The following is a 23,219-nucleotide window of genomic DNA, read 5'->3' as shown; positions in this document are numbered from 1 at the left end:
TTATATAATATATATGATTGTGAGAAACTCATTCAAGTGTTTAGCTATTTGTTATTAAAAATCTAGACGATTAACTTTTTATGAAGTCTGAATTATTTTTTCGCAATACACAAAAGTTTCTCACTTATTTTTTTTGCAATTATATAAGATGCAAATAAGATGAAAGTTTGCAAGTTTATGAAATCAAATTGATGAAATAGTTTCGCAGACGTTGACTTGCAATTCCAAATTTATATCTCGCACCTTTTATTTTTTATATATATTTTTTTTTTTTTCAATTGAGTTTAAAATTTCTAAAATTCAGACTTTTTTTCTCACAATTATAAGATATTGCAAGAAATAAACTCTATATTCCACGATTATATTTTGGCAGTAGACTTTTGCTCTGAATCTTTGAATTGACATCCTTGCTATTCAGGTTTTTTTTTTTTTTCACCACAAATTAAAAATAAAAAAAGGTAATTGCGACTTGTTTCAGAAAAAAAAAGTTGCAGAAACCGGAGAACATATGTGAACAAAATGAAGAACATTTTAAAAGTGAAGAGTGTAATTTTGTTTCACTACCAAAAACCAACAGGAATTGCAAACTCAGAATTAAAAATCAAAATTACCAGACTTCACTTTTAAAATTCTGCAATAATCTATGTTTTAATCAAATCGGTATTAATCCTGCGACTCTTTGTAGATGTTTTTGCTTCCATTGAAGCTAAGGTGGTGTTGCTCTCGATTCATGCTGGAGGAAAAATGATCTCTAAGGTTTTGTTCAGTAGTGCTTCTCGGCATTACAAAAATCAAAATACTGAGACGAATGTTCATTTTCTAAGTTCAAAAATTTGACTGCGCGTTATGTGATGAATATAATTGATTATTGGTCTCAGACTGTGTATGAGTGCCATAGTGAATGGACTGTAAACCACTTCAAGTTTAGAGTGAGGGTGTGTATCATGGACTCTTGTATTGTGGATGAGCCGCGCTAATCTGAAAAACTCCTCCGTTTCCCGCGAACAAATTGGAAGAGGAAAAGGGGAAGAGGGAGAAGGAGAGGCAGGAGCTGGAGCGGGAACGCAAGGAGAGAGACAAGGAGCGCGAGAGGGAGCCCGAACAACGACACAGAGAGCGAGAAAAGAAACCGAGAGAAGGAAAAGAGAGAGAGATAGGGGGAGGGGAGAAGCGGAAGAGAGGAGAACAGGGAGGGGAAGGGGGAAGGAGAAGCGAAAAGAAGAGGAGCGAGAGAGGGGAAGAAGGAAAAATGAGGCGAGGGGAAAGGGAGGACCGCAGTCGATCCAGGTACACGAGGACGCCAAGTGCTTGTTGTTTTCCTGAATGTATTCACGGGCTTCCAAATTTCCCACCATTTCACCAGCAGGTCATCACCGACGGATTATACGATTAACACGAGCGGTTGAGAAATCGGGTTCAAACATATGATGTACGATATCAATGGGGTTGAGATGCAAAACAGAATCGGTGGATTCAGTTAGGGGAAGGAAGTTGATATGAGGTAGTGTCCTGAGGGGAACTGTACTGATCCGAGAGAAAGTTAGGGGAGGCGTTTTTTTCGGTTCATCTTGCCTTTGTATAAGGCATATTAAGTTCATAAGTGCAGGGCGCTTCTTGTGTTTTACAGCGGTAACCAAGGGAGGAAAACGCTTTAAAAGCTCCGCCTGCTGGTAGAGAGGTGAAATCTGCGTCCGTTCAGCTCCCAGGAGAAGAAGAGACTGGGAGAAAAAGGGAGGGAAGGAAGGTGGGAGAAGGGGAAGAAGCTGACAGTTCATGCAGAATATTTTTATGTATAGTTTCACAAAACTGAAGTCAAATCATTCTGTTTTGTTTGGGGGGTGTTTTGAAATTAGGTACAAGGAGCTAATTTAGATTAAAAAACAATGTCATGTTGCATGTAGGCAGCATCTTTTTTGGATCATGAAAAAAATGGAGGTCGTAGCCTCTATTATTTTAAATGTAAAGGAAAAAGCACAGACAAAGCTTATTTGTATATTTGTTTTGTAATAAGTGAAGAGATTTCTTTTATTTGTGTTAATTATTTGATTAGGGGTTTGTTTTAAAACGTCAATTTAGTTTTGTTATTTACATTACTATTAAAATTTTGTCATTTAGCAGCTATGCTTTTATTCAAAGTGACAGTGAAATGAGGGGACAATAGAAGCAATCAAAACCACAAAAGAGCAAAATATGCAAGTGCTATATTAGTATATTATTCTAGGAGGTTAGGTATTTCCAGATTTCAACAAAAGAAAGAAGCAGCATTTGTCCAAGCCAATAATATAAACGGACACATTTAATTTCTAAATAGTCTTAAATTAAAAAATGTTAAAATTATGAAAAAAAATCGTGTGCATCACATCGGTGAGTTGAGTGAATCGTGACAAATCCCTAGTCATCACTTGTGATCAATGGGTCTATACATTACCTTTGAATAATTTTGTTTATATTTTTAAATACATTTACATATTTTAACCTTATCTTAACATTTATATTAATCTTTATCTTATTTTATGAACATTGGTATATATTTATACACTTGTTTATAAATATTTATATTTATGACCATTTATAAATACACAAATTGTTGATCTGTATTCGATATCTTTCACCAAGGTATTAATTCAAACATTTATATAGGGCTGGGCGATATGGCCTAAAAAAAAAATCCCTGATTGTTTTTAACAAAAAATCCGATTTACGATTTAAATCGATTTTTTTTTTCCCCCTACTTAAAATCAATATTCAAAGGACAAAGAAATTGTTCAAAAAAAAGTTTAACTTTATTTTGTTTGAATTTTACCTTCTGGGATTTGATCTGGATTCCCCCTTCAGGTTAAATTGCAATCAGAAACAACAAGCCAAAAAAGACAAGATGGCAGGTCCTGCCATTTGTAAACCGTGGAAAAAGAAAACGTTACATAAAATAAAAATGTAACATAACATTCTTATCATACTGGATACAGTCTGGAAGACTGTCAAAGGTCTTACTATTTATTTGAGGTATTTTTTCATGGGAGACTGCACTGATAGGGCAGAGTTCAATCAGAGAGCCACTTTTACCGCCAAAAGTATCAAAAAGCTAAATCTAGTCACAAAAAGCATGTCTTTTTATCAATCTGTCATCCCTGATATGCAATGCAATGCGATACAAAAGGGGCTATCATTCTTTATTCATTTACCAGTCAAATTTGTAACTGAGACAAGAGATGATTTAAAAAAAAAAAAAAAAAAAAAGGCAGTATTACCTTAATGCTGGAAAGATTATACTAGCCCATCATGCATCTAACCATCCATGTGCACACTCGGTGTTAAGAGTGTTAAGATTAAACTGCCCAACTCCGCAGTGAGTCAGTGTCATGGACGTAGGACAGAGCAGAAGTGTAAATATATTTCTAGTCTATATCTCCATCTTGTTGTAAATAGAGCCGACAGTGTCCCTAACTGTGTCTACACCGTTAGATAACAAGAATAAAACCGGCAGCTATTTTCATGAAAATCAAATACACTTCTTCAGTTTTTGCATTTTAGGTAGGCTAGATTTGCTAAGGTTTGATTATTATATATAATACATTTTAATTAGCCAAATAAAATTAATAAAATTAAGAAGAATGTAAGAATTTAATTTTGAAAAATTGCTATTTATCGGAGATGCATAAATTTAGACAATATCCAAGAATTTCGGTTGGGGGGACAAAGAGTAAGGGTTCTGAACTACGGGAGCCCGGCCTGAGGGGGCGCCGGCGGATGGTATAAAAAAAAAAAAAACCATTTTCATTCAAACAAATCGATGTCAACTACACATTCGAGTTAATCGATAAAATCGATTTATCGCCCAGCCCTACATTTATATTTATATCAACATTTTCTCAATTATATTCATGTCAGTTTATCAACATTTTAAATTCTTTTTATTTATACATTTCTATTTACTTATACAAATTGTTGAAATATATTGATACCTTTTTAGCAAGGTATTTATTCATAAATATATATTTATAGTGACATTTTCTAATTTATATTCATCTTGTTTTCTTTATTAGCATTTCTATTTCTATTTATTTATATTTTATCAACTTTTGTGCATCTCATTTGTATAACATTTTATTTATATTTACAAAATAAAAAAAAATTCAAATAAATACAAAAATATAAAAAATTTAAAATCATTTTATTAACAACAATTCTATTATTCCAACACATTCAGTTTTAGAGTCAAAAACTGAAATTCTGTGTCTATTCTGGTCTACAGTAAAATTTTCAAACTTCAGCTATTTTTCAGAGAACAGAGTCGCGATAGAGACCGAGATAAGGAGAAGAAACGTGATCGTGAGGAAGATACGTGGATCGTGAGAGGAAGAGGGGGAGGAAAGAAGGACCTTCTTTAATTACTCCACAGCGTCTGGAAGCTGCGAAACAAAGAGTATCAGTATCAGTATTCATACTCTCAGACCACATTATCAAATTATATAATCTGACCCGATATATTACATAAACTACTTAAATTCACTAACAAATCCCACAAAGAACTGGGAGCTCAGAGAGAGGAAGAAAGCCAGAGACTACAGCAAGGAGATGGAGAGAGAGGAGGAACGTCGGCGGGAGATGGTCAACTACTTCTTTCTCAATCTATTTAAATTTGCATTTCAGCCTGATCTTAAATATATGGATACTATGGAGAATGTTTCCAAAATAAATTGATAACTGTATTCAAATATTGCATTTTTATTAATCTAATTTTATTAATGAATAATAAGTTGATAAATATATTCAGATATAAATTAATATTAAATTTACAATATAATTTAAATAAAAATATAGTATTGAAAATAATTATTTTATTTCATTATTTGTAAACTATTATTTGTATTCAAATAGATAAATATAATCTAATATATGGTATTTAATTTTAAATATATATAATTATATAGTATTTATTTGGGATTATTTCACGGGGGGATAGAAATATATTATAATTTTTAAAAAAATTATTTTTTTGAAAAAAAGGGTAAATATCTTCAAATATAGTAATTAAATGGTATTTAATTTTTTTTTCCCCTTTTTTTATTCATAATTATTTATATAATGAAAAATTGATGAGAAATATATTCAAATATAATATTTTTTTTAAATTATTACATTCATGAAAAATAAATGAAAAAATATTTTCAAATATAGTATTTAAATGAATAAAAAAGTTGGTAAATATATTTTACCACAATTTATTATAATATATTACCAGAATTTGTTTATTAATAATTTATATAATGAAAATATTTTACCACAATTTATTATAATATATTACCAGAATTTGTTTATTAATAATTTATATAATGAAAAATTGGTGAGAAATATATATTCAAATATAGTAATTGAAATGTAATGATTTCCTTAACCAAAAATAAAAGATAAATAAATAAATACAAACAAATATAATTAAATTAAATTAATTTAATTAAATAAATAATTTATTTATTTTAATTTTATTTAACGAAAAATAAGGTGGTAAATATAATAAATAAAAAATAAAATTAATATATTAAATATAATATTGAAATATATTTATAGTATTTATATTATTATAGGGGGTATTTATATTATTTTATATGAGTATATTATGATTATGATTTTTTTTTTTTTTTGTTTTATTAATTTAATCGAGATGGAAAAATAAAGTGTAGGGAATTTGTTTAAAGGGACTGAATGTTTTGTCTAATGGTTTTCTCAGGCGTAAGGAAAGGGACCACGTGACCCAAATAAGGAGTTTCTGGAAGACTACCAAAATTACCAAAACTAACCAAACTACAACACATGATTTCACTACACCACATATCATAATGACAGAAACTAACACAACGTCACAAAAATAGACCACTTCACCCAAATGCCTGCAGGGGCAGCGCTCTTCAGCAGGGGAAAGCGCTCGTTCAGAAGCCGTCTGCGGGGGACAGAGAGGAAGGAGGACGGGGCTGGATGAAATTGACAGGAAGCGGGAGAAGGAAGAGATGGAGGAGATAAGGCAGAGGCTGCTTAGCCACCAATGACTCACGCTCTTACTGCGGATTCAGCGCAGGGTGAGAGTACTGCTCCGTCACCAATGACTCACACACTTACTACTCATCAAAACAGAGGAGATGGGGTACAAAAAAACAAAAAAAACTAGGCCTGTAAACAGAGCATAGCCCCAGAGACACTTCAGATAGTCAGATGCAGTTATGGAAATGCACTTTTAAATGCATATCAATCAGATAAAAAATATACATATGTAGTATTTAAATGAATCACATTATTTCATCTAAATTATTTTAGTAATTTAGTAATCATTTATTAATGAATGAAAAATAAATGTATCGAAGTATAGAGTTGAAATAATTTAATTTCATGTTTCAATTTTATTAATTTAATTATTATATATTAAATTGATACAAATATAAACGAGATGTATTGTTTCATTTAAATTCTTCATTTGTTATTAATGAAAATAAATTAAATCTAATCAATTATTTTATTCAATTGTAATTTTATTGTTTTATTAAGTATTGAAAAATAAATTGATAAATATATCCAAGTATAGTATCGAAATGAAATAATTTTATTATTTTTTAATTAATGAAAAACAGATTGATAAATATTATATTTAAATGTTATTTCATAAATTTTGTTTATAATATTGGTCATAATAACTGAACTAGTAGGTTTAAATCATACTTTTTTTTTTTTTTTATTTTTTTTTTCAGTGTTTCATGGGACTATTTGTCGTCTTCAGCTTTTCAAATACTTGTTTCAAATAATTTTTTTTTTAGTGATTCGTCTCAGTGCTGACTGGTGTTTCGTGGCTTCTCTGTTTTGCTCTTGTGTTGGTCAGATGGAGGAGGAGGCAGAGCGTTTGCGGCAGCCGCCCCTGAAGGCCCGAGCCGAGGAGAGAGAGCCGCACAAGCCCTCTCGGAGAAGAGGTTGACCGAGGCAGGGAGAGAGACCGGCGCAAGGCTCACGCTCACGCTCACGCTCACGCTCAAGCTCACGTTCATGCTTCACGCTCATGTCCCCCAGACGATGATGTAGAGGAAGGGGGAGGAGCTTAGAGGACCCAGAGGAGGTGGAAAAACCCTGCCGACAAAAAACCCACCATGCGGCCCATCAACGGTTTCGCCCCCTCAGTGTCTTCAGCGATGGCGGGGGGAAAACGCCTCGCCCAACACACGCCGAGAGAAGATGTCGCCCTGCGGCATTTCATCATCCCTCATGAGGAACTCGCCGCCGGAGGTCCCGCTCCAAGAGGAGAACCGGCCCAAGATTACGGGCCCTTAGCCTCAAACTAGGTGAGTTTGAGTTCACAGAGGTTTCTGATCCGGATGTGACGGCCAATAACAAATACGAATCGTGCAACTGAGTCAAGTCACTCTATTACTTCTGTTTTATAAATAATACTTCAGATATTCATATTCGTTTATGAATTGCATTTTGTTTAAATACATTTTGATCCAATGAAAAATATACATTAAAAATAAGTATAATCAAAATTTAAATTAAAAAATATATATTTGAGTATAATATTTAAGTTAGTTTATTTTCCTTTTTTAAATCATTTGAATTCATGAAAAATAAATTTACAAATTTTCCAATATACACTGCATTCCAAATTATTATGAAAGTGACATATCAATAGGATTGCGGTACAATAAAAAGTCAGATTTTTGTTTGTGTGGTTTTTTTTTTTCACATCTTTTTAGATAACTGGTATCAATCTCAGACAGGCCTGATCAATAGTTTGAGGTCTTCTGAGGTAAATGGAACCTTACTTAAAGAGGTTGTTCCACATTATTAAGCAAGTCACAGTTCTCATGAAATATGGTGAGGAAGAAAGAGCTTTCTAAAGTTATCTAAAAAGATGTGAAAAAACACACAAACAAAAATCTGACTCTTTATTGTACCGAAATCCTATTGATATGTCACTTGCATAATAATTTGGAATGCAGTGTAGTATTTAAATTAATAATTTTTATTTATTTTTTCTAATGAAATTAAAAAGAAATGTATTTAAATGAATGATTTTATTTTCCTTTTTTAGGTTAATGAAACCTAACTTTATAAATCTAGTCAAATGGTGGCATTTAAATGAAATATATATTTTTTCTAATGAAAATAAATACATTTTAAGTTTAGCATTTGTAAATGAATTTGTCTTTAATAATTTTTAATTAATGAAAAATAATGGATAAATATATTTTAAATATAGTATTTTAATATACATTATATTTTATATAAAAATTTAAAAGAAATGTCCAAGTGTAGTATTAAAATTAATTTTTATTTTCATGATTATTTATTTTTATATTTTTATTTTTTAATTGATAAATGTATGCAAATATATCATCTAAATCAATTAATGATAAATGTATACAAATATATTGTCTAAATGTATATTTCAATTTATATATTAATGAAAAATAAATGGATATGTAAATATTGTATTTAAATGAATTATTTTACATAGTTATTTTTTCATTATGTAACAACAAAACTAGTTGTATAGTGATATTTGGCTGAGTTTGTTTGTATCCCATCATAAGGTCCAACCGGTAGCCCAGGACAGCCCAGTGTAGCCAAGCGGAAGAAGCTGGCGGCGGAGAGCGTCTTCAACCGCTTTGACGACGACGAGGTGGACGAGGCGCCTCGGAAGAGGAAGCTGGTGCCTTTAGACCTACGAGGATGAGGAGAAGGGAGGTAGACATGAGTGTGGCGGCCGCGGAAATAAGGAGTCAATACAGAAGAGAAGCGCAAACACATCAAGAGTCTGATCGAGAAGATTCCCACTGCCAAACCTGAGCTCTTCAACTACCCTCTGGACTGGTCCGTCGTCGACACGGTCAGAGTCATGCTCGATATTCATCAGAAACATGTCTGATTATTAAATCATGAAAATTAAACAATTTATTAGGAATTTAATATTTTATATAATCTGTATATCTATATATATATTATTAAAAGAGTTTTGATAAGGTTTATATTTTCCCAAACAAATTCTTATTTATTTTTTTTTTTAATAGTTAGAATAAATATAACAAATGTAAAACTAAAAATTAAAAATTAAAAACAATTTCATTAAAATTTTTACAATAATGGGATATGAAAATTATACAATTTAACAAAATTTTTAAGTGTAAAAAAAAAATATAATATAAAATTATTTTTCCCAATTTTTTTTTTTGATTTTTCAATATTCTATTTTAATGGTTTAATTATTTTTTTAATAATCAAAAAGGCATTTCTAATCAAAACATTAACAGCTTAATAATTTACTTGTTTATTTATATAAAAGGGCTCTATGAAAAGAAAAGAAAAAAAAAAAAAAAAAAAAAATATATATATACTGTATATATATATATGCACAATATATAATATTTATTAATAATAATATATATTATTTTAATTTTTATTATTATTTTTTTTTACTAAATATGTATTGTCTTTTTTTTTTTCAGGATTTAATTTCAGAATAATTTATCAAAAACTGTGTTAAGTGATTTTATTATTATTGCATAATTATTATTTTTTTTCATATGACTGAGTTCCAGGATTCAGTCTGTTTTCTCCACATCGTTGAAATCATATGTTTAATGTATAACTTCTGTTTCTGACTATTTCCACCGTTCACAGACACTTATGGAGAAGCGAATTCGACCGTGGATCAATAAGAAGATCGTAGAGTACATTGGTGAAGAAGAAGCCACATTAGTTGACTTTGTTTGCTCCAAGGTAAGATGTTTTGTTCGGTTTCTGAGCGCTGAATTGGAATAATTGCTACATCTTTCAGAATGATGCCCTGTCATACGTCCAAATCGTTTTTTGAAACTTTTATCATGTTTAGCATGAGAACCCAACTATTTCTTTACCGGTGTGAATGACTCAGACTGCAAGAAATAGCTTTAGACCTCCCCCTTAAATGCTGTACTTGATTTATAAAACAGTAAAATAATTAAAGATTTAAATGTATACAAATAGTATTTAAATGAATTATTTCATTTAAAAAATATTTACTATTTAATGAAAAATAAAATATAGTATTTAAATGAATTATTTTTTTTCAAAAAATTTAACATAAATAAGTGTTTAAATGTATTTTTAAACATTTTTAATGAAAAATAAATTGACTTTTCACAGTATTTAATTGAATAGTTTTATTTTATTAAATAAATTATATTAATTAAAAAAAAAAAAATATAACATAAAAACACATTAAAAAAAAATTTATTATTAATGACAAATATAAAAATTTAAATGTATTTTTAAACATTTTTGTTAATGAAAAATAAATTGAGTCTGTTTTCACAGTATTTAATTGAATCGTTTTATTTTATTATTTAAATGATTTTTATTAATGAAAAATAAAAATATTTAAATGAATTTTTATTAATAAAAAATTAACTGAAAAATATGTTCAAATATAATATAAAAAAAAAACACATTCAAAATATATTTCACAAAAAAAAAAAAAAAAAAAAAAAACAAAAAAATAAATAAAAAAAATACTCTCATTATCATTATTAAAGTAATAGAATTATTAAAAATCCATATTTTAAATGCAATATATTTGAATATATTAATCAGTTTCTTTTAATAGAATACAATTAAAATATATATAATTCATAAATTTAAATACGATATTTGAATAGTCGATCAGTTTGTTTTATTCATAACAATTTTTTAATGCAATGAAATTTTAATGTAGAAATACTGAAATTGTTTAATTCATCCAGTATTAAATGCAGTATCTGTTTGAAATGTCAGTAGCAGATGATGTTTGATGTTTGTCCTCAGGTTATGGCCCACGGCACGCCTCAAGGCATCTTGGACGACGTTGCGATGGTAAGTTTGCTCTTTCAGACAGTTTTTAAGTTGTATTTCCAACGACTTCACACTCGAACTCGTTACCCTCGTCTCCTCAGGGTGCTGGATGAAGAGGCCGAGGTCTTCATCGTTAAAATGTGGAGGTTATTGATTTACGAAAATCTGAAGGCCAAGAAGATCGGCCTCGGGAAATGAACAGCCCATGACTTTGCTTTTTACTTCCCGCTTGGGCCGGACAGGCTCATCTAGGTTTCAAAAACTTGGGGAAAACTCGACCTTTGGAGTTTAATTCGTATTGAGCCCCTTGATTTCTCACGTCCCAGACGCCTCCGTACAGAGCAGCAGCGACGAGCGCCGAGAGAGGAAGAGGCAGTTTGGTTTCTCAGGGTGCCTTCTGTTGAATCCGTCTTCAGCGTAGCTTACGTCTCGGCCGCTTAGCGCTCGTTTCTGTGAGGAAGCCATTTGTAAATTGTTACTGTAATGATTGCCAATCTGGTTTGGGTTGTGATTTTAAAGTTTCTCTTCTTTTGGTCGCTCTCACCAACCGAACCAAAGCGTTTTCCCAGTTGTTTCACTAAAACTAAAGCAGTTGTGATTGGACCCCGACACTGTTCAGAAGCTCTCGAAAAACATATACACATAAAAAACACATATTCTTTGTTTTTGTACTTATCAGTGGATGTGTTTTGAATAAAAGTGATTCCAATTTTTTTTTTTTTTTTTTTTTTTTTTGTAAAATCTTTGTGTGCATTTTAATGTGTCCTGGTCTCAGCTTTGAAGCTGCACCTCACTCCATGCATGTTTACTTGTAACAGGCCAAATGCAACAGTAAAATTATTGAATATTAACTTTGGTATAAAAATGGACTTTGCATGGTTTATTTTCAGGGTATAAAGTGATTCATTAGTATACTTATTTAGGGAAGATTTTAGGGATGTAACGATTAACCACGAGCTGGTTGAAAATCGAATCAAATATGTGACGATTCAAATCGGTTGAGATGCAAAACAAATCGCGATTCATTTAGGTGTGGGAGTTTATATGAATGCATGTCTGACGGGAAGTTACAGTCTTTAGAAGAGTTTAAATTGTAATTTTTCTTTTGTATAATGCATATTAAAGTTCAAAAAGTGCAGCACTGCTTTGTTTACAGCAGTAACCACGGGAAAGCTTTAAGCGCCAATGCTGCTGCAGTGTTCATAAGTGGCTGTTTTACAGCGGTAACCCAAGAAACGCTTTAAGAGCGCCACCTGCTGCAGTGTTCATAAGTGCTTTGTTTACAGCGGTAACCAAGGAAACGCTTTAAAGCGCCACCTGCTGCGTGGTTTCCGTAAGTGCTTGTTTACAGCGCGTAACCAGGAAAACGCTTTAAGCGGCCCACTGCTGCAGTGTTCCTAAGTGCTTTCGTGTTACAGCAGAACCAAGGAAAAATTCTGTTTAAGCGCCACCTGATGGCAGAGAGTGAATCTGTGTCTCATTCAGCTCGTCTGGCTCTTTATGTTTCAGTCGTATTTTTTATGTTATAGTTTTTTTCACAAAACTGGCTCAAAATTCATATTTTTTTGCTTTCAAATTTTCCAAACAATTATTACATTTAAATAATTTAAATGAAAAAAACTGCGTCATGGTTGCAGGTATGCAGCATCTAACGTTTTTTTTGGATCGTGAATTAAAATGCAGTGGTTGCCCCTAATTTGTAAATGTAAAGAGCACCAAGACCAATGGGTCCTTTATTTTTAATTTTTTTTATGAAGAGATTTGTATTTGTATTTTTTATTAATTTTTTGATTTGGGGCTTGTTTGTTTAAAATTATCAATGGTTTTTTTCTTTACATTGTTTTACATTATATTTAATTTTTATTTAACAGCAGTGCTTTATATCCAAGAGACTTAACAAAATGAGGACAACAGAAGCAATCAAAACCAACAAAAGAGCAATAATATTGCAAGTTGTGCCTATATTAGTAATAATTACTTCTAGGTTTTTACTATTTTTCAATTTCACAAAGAAAACCATGCAGCATTTTGGGTCCAAGCAATACTAAAGGGACAATCAATTTAATTTATAAATTTATCTTAAAATATAATTTTATCTCATTTTGTTTCAAAAAATAAAACCGTGTGAATTGAATCAGGGAATCAAATTCTTGAGTTTGAGTGAATCGTACATCCCTAGAAGATTTTGCATTTTACACAAGTGATTTCTTCATTTATATCGGTGTTTTTTTTTGCATTTTACATTTTCATAGAAAAAAACAACCAATTACGTTGTTTTTTTCGACTAAGAACGCTCATTACTTTTTTTTTAGGTTTTAAGTTCAAGTTAAAATGAAAATTAAAAAAGTTGCCTGTGCAACTAGCTTAAATTGTAAGTTTTATATATAAATATATATAAATATTTGATTTTATTTTTCAGTATTTATTCCAAGTAAAAAAAAAAAAAAGTTTTGGTCTTAGTAAATTATAATAAACATAAGCACAGGAAAATCAGTAAAATGAGTGTTAAAGTGAACATTATTAAATATGATGAATTATTGAAATTTAAAACTTTTTTTTATAATGTTTTTGTTTTTTTGCCTGTGAATGAATTATAATTACAGTAAAATGCTACTGAGTAACAGTTAGGGCCCCCCCAGTCAAGCAATTAAATAATGAATCTAAAATATTAACTTTTTAGATGCTGATTAACAGTGAAATGAATCACAATATTTGTGGGAATTTTTTTCCCCTCCTCAACAAAACTTGATTTTGTCTAAAAAACATTTTAAGTAATTTTTTGCATGCTTACAAATCAAAAGTATTTTTTTTTTTTTTTTTTTTTTTTGTTTTTGTTAGGTTCTGTTTGTTAGTTTTAAAAAAATGCTGAAATGTCACTTAGATACTTGGTATTTGAAAAATCACTTTTAAATCTATAACTATAATTCTATATATTTTTTTTGGTTTAAATTATTGGAAATTTTTTTTTGTTTTTGTACACTTCACCTCTATGTTTTTGGGACTACGAGAGAGATTTTTTGAATAAAATGTTCACCCAGTTGTCCCCCATACCGTTTTTTGTTTTAAGTACTATGGACAAACAGTCGCTCGTGCAGAATGTTTCCCCAGTAGGTTAAAAAAATACAGAATGGGCCAAGAATACAAAAAACTTCCCCAAACAACAACTTTTCCAGACAATTTTTTTTTACCCTGAGATCCCGAAGCAGAGCGAGAAACACGGGGGGTTTTTTTTTTTCACCTTCCCAGAGAAACACCAGTTCACCACCTGTCCCTCCCTGCATTGTGGTGGAATCAAGCTTAACATGTTTTATTTTTTCCCCCCTCATAGCTTGTGAAGGGGTTTTGAAAAAAGGCCACCGGTTCGAAAAATCAGCTTTCAAATGATGTTTGTGGTAAAATGTGAACTTTGCAGCAGCAATCAGTTCCCATCTGAACCGGTGTTGTTCTGTGCTGGGAAGCAATCTTGTTGGGGTCTATTCCCCGGTCTGTTTTTTGTGGCCCTCCCATCTCCTCCCCCCCGCCCCGTCGTTCATCGCCGTTTCCAACCTCCTGCGTTTTTCCCCTCGCTCCGTTAGACCCGCCTCCCAGCCGTGCCGCTGCAGTTTTCTGTCCCCCTCCAATTCTGTGGTCCCCACCCCCCACACACCCGTGGGCACCACCTTGGGCCTTTGGCAAAAGGAAACAAACATCCAGCATGAGAATGCCCAAATCCAGAGCAAAATTACCTTTTTTTATAAAAATATGGGGGGGCCCATTGGGTATTTTTTTTTTTGTGTGCCTATTTTTTACTTTCCTATTCCGCTATTAGTACACTGGGCAATTTGTAAAAAAAAAAAAGAAGGAAAAAGGTTATATAGTTTTTTTAAAGAAAGCCAAATTTGACCCTTTTTCATAGGGTGTTTTCAAATGTGGATCTGAAAAAAAAAAAAAAAAAAAATAAATATATATAATATATATATAATATATAATTATAGTTTTTTGTCTTTTTCCCCTCCTACTCGCTAAATAGTATTGTACTAAATTGTATTAGTTTGTGTTTTTCTTTTTTTATTTGTTTTTAATCCCATTTTTTTTAAATCGTTTTTTAATTTTTTAATAAAATCATATTACATTTAAAATCCCAATTAATTGTTCGATTGCAGATGACAGATATTTTTGTGGGCAATTGTATTTTTTAATTAAATTTTTTTTTTCTCTACTCACCTTATAGAACTGTAAACTCATGTGTACTTTTGACTTAATTTTAAAAGCCATTTTGTGTTTTTTTATAAAATTATTTGTTAAATGCCCTTTATTTATTTTAATAATTATTTGTTTAAAAACCACTTTTTTTTATTTTTAATAGTCAATCTTAATTTCATATAGTAATTCTTAATTATTTTGTAGGGTTTAATTTATTGGTTAAACTTTTTATTTAGTTTTAATATCAAATATGCATAATCATATTTTCTGGTTTCATTGTATTCCCATATTCATTGTCTTTTAACACTATTTTTCTATTCGTTGTATTGGTCCCCTTCCCAGATGGGTTTTTTTTTGGAAAAAAGGTACACCCTCAAACCTAAACTGTTAATTCTGTAAATATTTGTTAAATATGAATCAAAAGTAATAAGCCAAAATACTTTTTTAGACACTGGGTGCCAAATATATATTTGCCATTATATTTTTGGTTTCCTTTTTTAAAAAGTTTTTTAAAGAGAGGGTCTAAAAAACTCAAAAAATGTTAGTGCATTTTTCTGAAAGCTTCCTCAGGTGGCCCCCGACCCCTCCCATTCTGGACATTGAAATGAACCCTTCCCTTCGTTTTTTCTCACCTCGATGGCCGCCTCCCTTGGACATGGCGGGGTACCATGGTCCCTGGTGGAGCAACCTTGACAAGACCCCCTCGGTGCGCCTTTCCAGTGTTTGGTTTTTGTTGGTGCATGAACGTATCCGTGGCGGTGCTATCAGGTTTCTTTGTTCTTGAAAGGAAAAGGACACACGTTTTAAACACCAGAATCTGCCCAAAGCACCTGTGGAACCCTGGCAGAGCAGACAGGAATAATACAGGAAGCTTGAAAAACGCACGCTTGGAAATTGGCAAATTTGCCACCGTCCCCCCGGGTGTTGGAGGGCAGTTAAGCCCCGCCCTTCAGAGCCGTCCCCGCGGTTTTTGACAAGCATCCCAATGCCTTCATATCCATAACACGCCAACTGTCACATGTCCACCCCCCGCGTCCCTTTCTCGACGCGAATAACAATCCCCAAACCATCAGTGGCTAAACATACTATGGAACCGCCCATTATAATGTGCACTTGAATAAAAGGGAGAACAAAAATTATATATTATTTTTTTACTCTTTTTTACTATAATGTTTAATTTTTTTAATCAAATGTTTTGTATTGTTTATTTGTTAATCTTTTTATTTTTAATATTTTTTTAAGAAACTTTTATTATGGACCCCTTTAATATTTCAATTGATTTACTTTAAAGTTTGAATCCCCTGCTTTTTTTATGTATGTTTAATTAAATTGATTTTTTTTCCTTTTGAAACTTCAAAAATAGCATTAAAAAAGGAAAGAAGCAATTGATAAAAATGCTCATTTTGTTTTTGCCGTTCACACTGCAAGTATTCCAAACGGATCTGAGAAGTACTGATTGTAGTTAAAGATTTTTTTTATTTATTTTTGCTGTTTTTTTAATATATAAAAGGACTTCCTGTTCGAAAAGTTTGGGGTTTTTCAAAAAAAAATATTTTTAAAATGTGAAAATAACTCTGTAAACATTTAAAAAATAACGTGGTTTTTTTCTATTATTATTATCCAGTTGAATGAAAACAGATATTTTTTGGTTGGGATTACTTGTTTTTCTTTCCCAGGATGGGATTTCCCTTGATGAAAAGGAAAAAGTTCAAAAGAAACCAGCCCAGTTTATTTGAAAAATTTAATTTGAAATAGAGAACGCTTTTTTGTAAACATATGTGCCTTATGAAATAGTCCACCACCCAGTTTTTTGGTGAATAAAAAGTAATTGATTTCTCTCTTTGGGTGCAAAAGAAAAAACTTCCTAATGAACCCTTTTTGAACCCCAGGTAAGTATATAATATGGGAAAAATTTTTTTTTTTTTTTTTTTTCAAAATTACTGAAGCCTCAGACTTTTTGCATTTGAAAAATGCAATAAAATGCAGGGAATATTTGAAAAGAGAAGTAAAAAAAATCAATAAATATATGGAAGTAACAGTGTTTAACAGTAACTAATTAATTTAATTTAATTAAAAATTTATGAATTAAAAAACAAAAATAATAAATAATAATTGTATAACTAATTAACTAGTGCTGTCAAACGATTAAATGGATGACTGACGAAACAAAAATAATAAATAATAATAGTATAACTAATTAACTAGTGCTGTCAAACGTTTAATTGCGATTAATCACATCAATTTATATTCAAATATAAATTATATATAAATATTAATATTTTATATATAAACAAAAACATATTATCCCTTAAACTTTACACAATGCATGTGTGCGTATATAGTATATATATAATATATAATATATATATATATAATATATATATATATAGTATATATATTATATATATATATACATAATAAATATACAAAGTACACACATAATATTTATGTAAACAAAAACTTTTATTTTGGATGTGATTATTGTTTGACATCACAAATAAAAAAATAAAACTAACAAAAAAATAATAATAAATAATTATATATATGATAGCAAAGATAATTTAATAAAACATTTAAATTAACAAAAAAACATGTAAAAAAAAAAAAAAAAAAGTTCAAATACTTTGAATGATCTCAACACGTTTCTATGATGAATACCTGCTCTGATTTTGACCGCCTGTGGAGTGAGGCGTCTGTTGATGTTGTCGATGAGCACGTTCCTCTCCTCCTCTGTCAGATCCAAACCGTCCAGGATGGCGGGATCGCTGGAAATAAAACAAGACAGAAAATCAGCAAAACATTTTCATGTTCAGTTGAAAGTCTTCCTCCGTGAACACTCACGACACGGCCTGCTTGAAGACGTCGTAGGCCCCGTATCCGGGTTTCTTGTATTTCTCGTCAAACACCCAAGCGGTTCGCTGGAACAGACTCTCCAGCTGCTCGTCCTTAGTGTACTCCAACACTTCAGCCACATGCCGTAAAATACTGTACACCTGCAGCATAGCGACCACAACATCTTCAAAACACACACACACAAAACAACAACAGAATTTTACTTCCATTTTCTAAACTAAATGCATACTCACGGTTTTAGATTTGGTGAATTTATCCTCACACTTGATGGCTTCTTCAGGAGACACTCTTCTCTTGGACAAATCAATGTATCCTACAGAAGAAAAACACCTCGAAATGGTCAAATGTAAAAACTGGGGTTGGAAATTAATGGGAGCTTGGGACAAAAATGCCACACAAATACAAGAGAAAGCGGCAAAAAACTGACCCTGCACAATTATGGCTGTCACGATTAAAATGAAATATGAAAATGAATGAAAACTGTCAATTTGCTGAATTACATTTAGAAATGCGCATGTTGCATTAGACTAGAGTAACAACCAATCACACGTGTTTCTGTTGAGCTTATGGATGCAAACGGCCAATCAGAGGCGTTCGGTTAGTCAGCGATGACAAGAGTTTAGTAGCGCTGTTTAGTTTAGTCAAAGAACCATCTGTGAAACAAGAACATGTCGATCATTATTACACTATCAAGAGCAATAAGTGAAAGTAATGATTTTTATCATAATACTGCAGCCCTGTGAGTTCCTGCTTTTTAAAAGCACGATTCATGTATTTTTAAATTGTTTTTTATTCTGATGGACTGAAGGAAGACCATAATATTGTAGCGCCCTGTGAGTTCCTGCTTTTTAAAAGCACGATTCATGTACAGTTTTAAACAGTGATTTGTTGTTATCGAGGTATTCTGATGGACTGAAGGAAGACCGCACACACTCACCCTTCTCTTTGTCCACTCTGATGACCACCACGCACTCGTTGCGTCCGATGCGGATGAGTTTGTTGGTGGATGAGCGGATGCGTTCTGCGGGACAGTTGTGGTTCCGCTCAGCAGGATCAATGCCCTCGATGTTGTTGTACTCCAGCAGAACTGGACTAACGCACCCATCTCAGGATGGAGCGCACCGTTCACCATCACCACGTCCTCCACCTCGGGGAAGCGGTGCTGATAAAACCTACAGCTGAGGCCCGGCATCACTGCACAACACAAGAAATGTATGTTCATTTATTTTATGTGTTGACTTTTGTTGATTTTTATTCATTTAATTTAAAATTATTTTCAAAATAATATTTTTTTTGAGGTTTTTGAAATGTGTATTTTTGTAAACGAATTGCAAATATTTTTTGAGGTTTTTTTATGTGACTTTGATGAGCTAGTTAAAAATATACAATGAGAGCATATCAAAACAATGCAGGCACGAGACTAACTGCATTCATTTTGATCAGATCTGACGTCTGATTTATTTCCATTAGTCCAATTAAATATACAGTCAATTTGTTTTTAGATGGCACAGAAATCCAAATATAATCATTCTGAAGTGAGGGACCCCCATTCTTAAATTAAAAGCCAGCTGTATATCTGCATCTATAAAAAAAAACAATTTATACTGTAAAAAAAAATACATTTATATTATAAATATGATTTGGAAAATATTTAGTTTGTATTAAGTTATTAAGTTTGTTCCAATCCTAATTACTATCAGAGATGTTATAACTAACAACAAATGTTTTATAGTATACTTAACTAAAAATTTAAATTAAAACCATTTAAAAAAAAAAAAAAAAAAAAACATTTTCATTGAAGGCAACATTACTCATTTTAATTTAGTTAATCTAGATATATAAATTACTAAACATTTAACTAAATGAAAAAATAAAAACTGATTCAAAATATTAATAAAAACTATAATAGCATCTCAATTAATCTGAAATAACACTGCTCACTATAGTACAGTACTGTGCATTATTTTATTTCAATTTATTTTTTTATTTATCCATATTCATTTTTATTTGTTTATTTTAATCAGTTGTATTATTTATTTTTGTTTTTATTTTTTTAATATCATTATTATTTTAATCTCAATTTTATTTGTCAATATACTCTATTATTTATTACTTACTATATATTTATTACTTACTATATATTATTACTTACTATTTATTTTTATCTTATGTCTATTATTATTTTTATATTATTATGTTTTTCTCTAAACTTGAAAACCCCTGGTGTACAGTATTCTGTGTATCCTCCTGAGAACCATAAAAAAAGTTGTATTTATTTATTTTTAATGTCATTACATTGGTTGCAGCATAAAATAAAAAATGTAGGGGAAATGATTTTTTATTTTTTTGAAAAAACATTTTAGTTATTTTATTCATATAAGTTATTCAAAAAATTTTTTTTTTTTTTTTGAAAATGCATGTATATGCAAAAACGATGACTTATTTTTTCCATCCACCAATCAGTTGTTAGCCTATTTTTATCCAAACTTTGCACAAAGATGATTCTCAACTATGTTATAAAAGATAGAATGATTTGATAGACTACTGTACTTTATGGAATATGTGCATCTATACATTGCATCTAATTTGCATATTAATGTGTTCTTGGGGCAAATCATAATGAAATAAGAAGTGTAACAATGGGAGTAATAATAACTTATCAACATTTTCTAAGAATATCTCATTTCATAGGAGTATTGAGCTATAATTTCTTCTTGTGTTTCCCCAAAATGCCTGATTAACATGATGTGTGTTCTGGTGTCCTCTACAGAACACATGTGTGAAAATTACACCCTGTTTCATAACAAAACGTCATTCTGTCAATATCAGTCATATTTAAAGACCAAGGAGAGAGAGAGTGTTTATGATCAAACATTTGAGATTTCTCAAAAGCCCTGAGTGTGCTCTGAACTATCTCTCTCTCTCTCTCTCTCTCTCTCTCTCTCTATCTATCAGTTAAGGCATCTAATAAGCTGTTTATTGATCAGTGTGTCTGATCTGATCATCAGTGAAGAGCGCACGCGGCACATGCTGTTCATTCAAACCCTCATTTCATCTCAAACACGAGCTCCACATGAGCCCAAAGAGCACAGAAGAGCAGGTAACTCATTCCCACCTGACGCACCTTAACATTCTCACAACCTTATAACCTTAAAACCTCAAAAAACCCAAAAACTCTAATATTCTTAGACCCCCATTAACCCATAGAACCGCCGATGAACGATCACCACAACCAAAGCAAACCACACCTCTGCGAATAAAAGTCACGTATGCATGTTTTCAGAAGGAGATTTCACAAAGTTTAATCACGCGATTAATCACATCAAAAATTTTTTTTCAAGGGGAGATTTTTCACAAAGTTTTAATCACGCGAGATAAATCACATCAAAAAATAGAAGTTTTTTGTTTACATAACTATATATGTGGGTGTACTGTGTTTTATTTATTTATGTTGTATTATAAATACAAACACCCATACAGTATATACTTTGTAAATATTTACATGCATATACATATATATTATTATATTTAATATTATATACACAAAAAAATATAAAAAAAAAACATTTACCATTAATATAAAAAAAAAAAAAAAAAAAAAAATATGCATGTGTGTGTATTTATATATACATAATAAATATACACAGTACACACACATATATTATCTACACAGAAACAGAAAACGTTTATTTTTGGATGTGATTAATCTCCGAATAATCATTTGACAGCGCTAATATAAAAATATTCTCTCCAAACTTACCTTATTTTTTTTCTACATACATTCACAGTGTTTGTTACAAATGTACCTTTTATAACATATCAGTTGAAGATACTGAATATTTCTATTTCTATAGCCAAATCCTTTTTAAATATACATAACAAAAAAAAATAAAAAAATGAAAAAAAACAAAAAAAAAAAAAAAAACAAAACAAAAAAAAATTCAAAAAAATTAAACAAAAAAACCCATATTTTTCTGAAAAGCAAAAACCCATAATTATTTTCCTGAAAAAGCAAAAATGGCCATTTTATTATCCTGTACTTTCATTTTTTTTAAGCAAATTTTTTTAAATTTTCACAGTAAAAAATTTTTTTGTTAAGAAAACCCATCCCATATATGACGCTTTTGTAACACTGAATAAAATTTTAAATAGATTTTTTGAAACCCTTCTAATATGAAGTTTCACAAAATATACAAAAGGCTTAATAAACATTAAATTTCCTAAGCTGTCACCAATGTAATATTTTTAAAGTTTACTATATAAATATACATCTATAATTATATATAATATATCTATTATATATAATAAATAAATTTATATTATATAATCAATTCTATAATATATAATATATATAATAGTATATGTTTATTTTCCTTCGTGTTTATTTTTTTTTTGGTGTGGTTTTTTTTTAATTCTTTTTACATGTTCTTTTCTAATTCGGTACAAACCAATTTCTTTAATATTTGCCTTTGTACTTTTTTTTACCCTCTTGTTATCTGAATGTGCATTGGAACTTAAAAGTAATAATAATAAATAATTAAAATTCAATTCAATTCAATTCAATTCAATTCAATTGCCATTTATTTTGAAAACGTGAAAATCCCCCCGCCCCTACATCCCCGAATATACACACATCACGGAAGGTGACGCGTTTCGGGGAGGAATCACATTGACCTCCACGTCAGCTTGAATCAAATCTTAACGTCCCCCCCTCCGTATTCCAGGGGTCCATGGGACGAAATGGTAATTATAATCAATTTTATTATTGCGTGGATATTTAAACAAACCGGTGGTGCTACTATTTTAAAACTATCCTATTTGACCCGACGGTTCCCAACAGCCAAAGCGTCCTTTCAGTAAGTTTTTGACAACCAAGTGGGTTTTTTACATAATAGAAGAAAGTATGGTCCGGAAAAGGATCCCCGGAAATTCGACCGTTGTTTTTTTCCTGGTCAAGAATGTGAAATGGTGAGTATTTAACTCACCTCAAAAAAGACCCAAATCAAATGCAGTTGTGGGTTAATCAATTCACGAAAAAACCAACCAGAGTGGGAACGCCAAATCTGAATACAATGCCATATTTGGAATTCCAGTTGTTTAAATGGTTTGTTCAAAGCAAAGATTACACGAAACCTAAGATCATATTTACAAACGCGTGGCATCCTTTTAAATTTTTTGGTAACATAGAATGTTTTTGTGCTTTTTTTGGGGTTTGCGATGGTCAGTTTTACAACTTTTTAAAATAAGAATTACGAATGTTATTTTGTTTTGTGAATCAATTTGCCGTACATATTTCATATCATATTTTTTTTCGATATATTTATAATTGCAGATTGCCT

General features: G+C 30.9%; 2 pseudogenes; one reads left to right on the top strand and one right to left on the bottom strand.

The window, feature by feature from the left end:
• Nucleotides 1-1,009: 1,009 nt before the first annotated feature.
• Nucleotides 1,010-11,043, top strand: LOC122143139 (annotated as a pseudogene).
• Nucleotides 11,044-11,160: 117 nt separating this feature from the next.
• Nucleotides 11,161-19,072, bottom strand: LOC109109849 (annotated as a pseudogene).
• Between the last annotated feature and the right edge of the window lie 4,147 nt (nt 19,073-23,219).

The sequence above is a fragment of the Cyprinus carpio genome, unplaced genomic scaffold, assembly GCF_018340385.1.
Source record: "Cyprinus carpio isolate SPL01 unplaced genomic scaffold, ASM1834038v1 S000000902, whole genome shotgun sequence".
Lineage (NCBI taxonomy): Eukaryota > Metazoa > Chordata > Actinopteri > Cypriniformes > Cyprinidae > Cyprinus > Cyprinus carpio.
The sequence above is the reverse complement of the archived record's forward strand: the minus strand, read 5'-3'. Positions and strand labels throughout refer to the sequence as shown.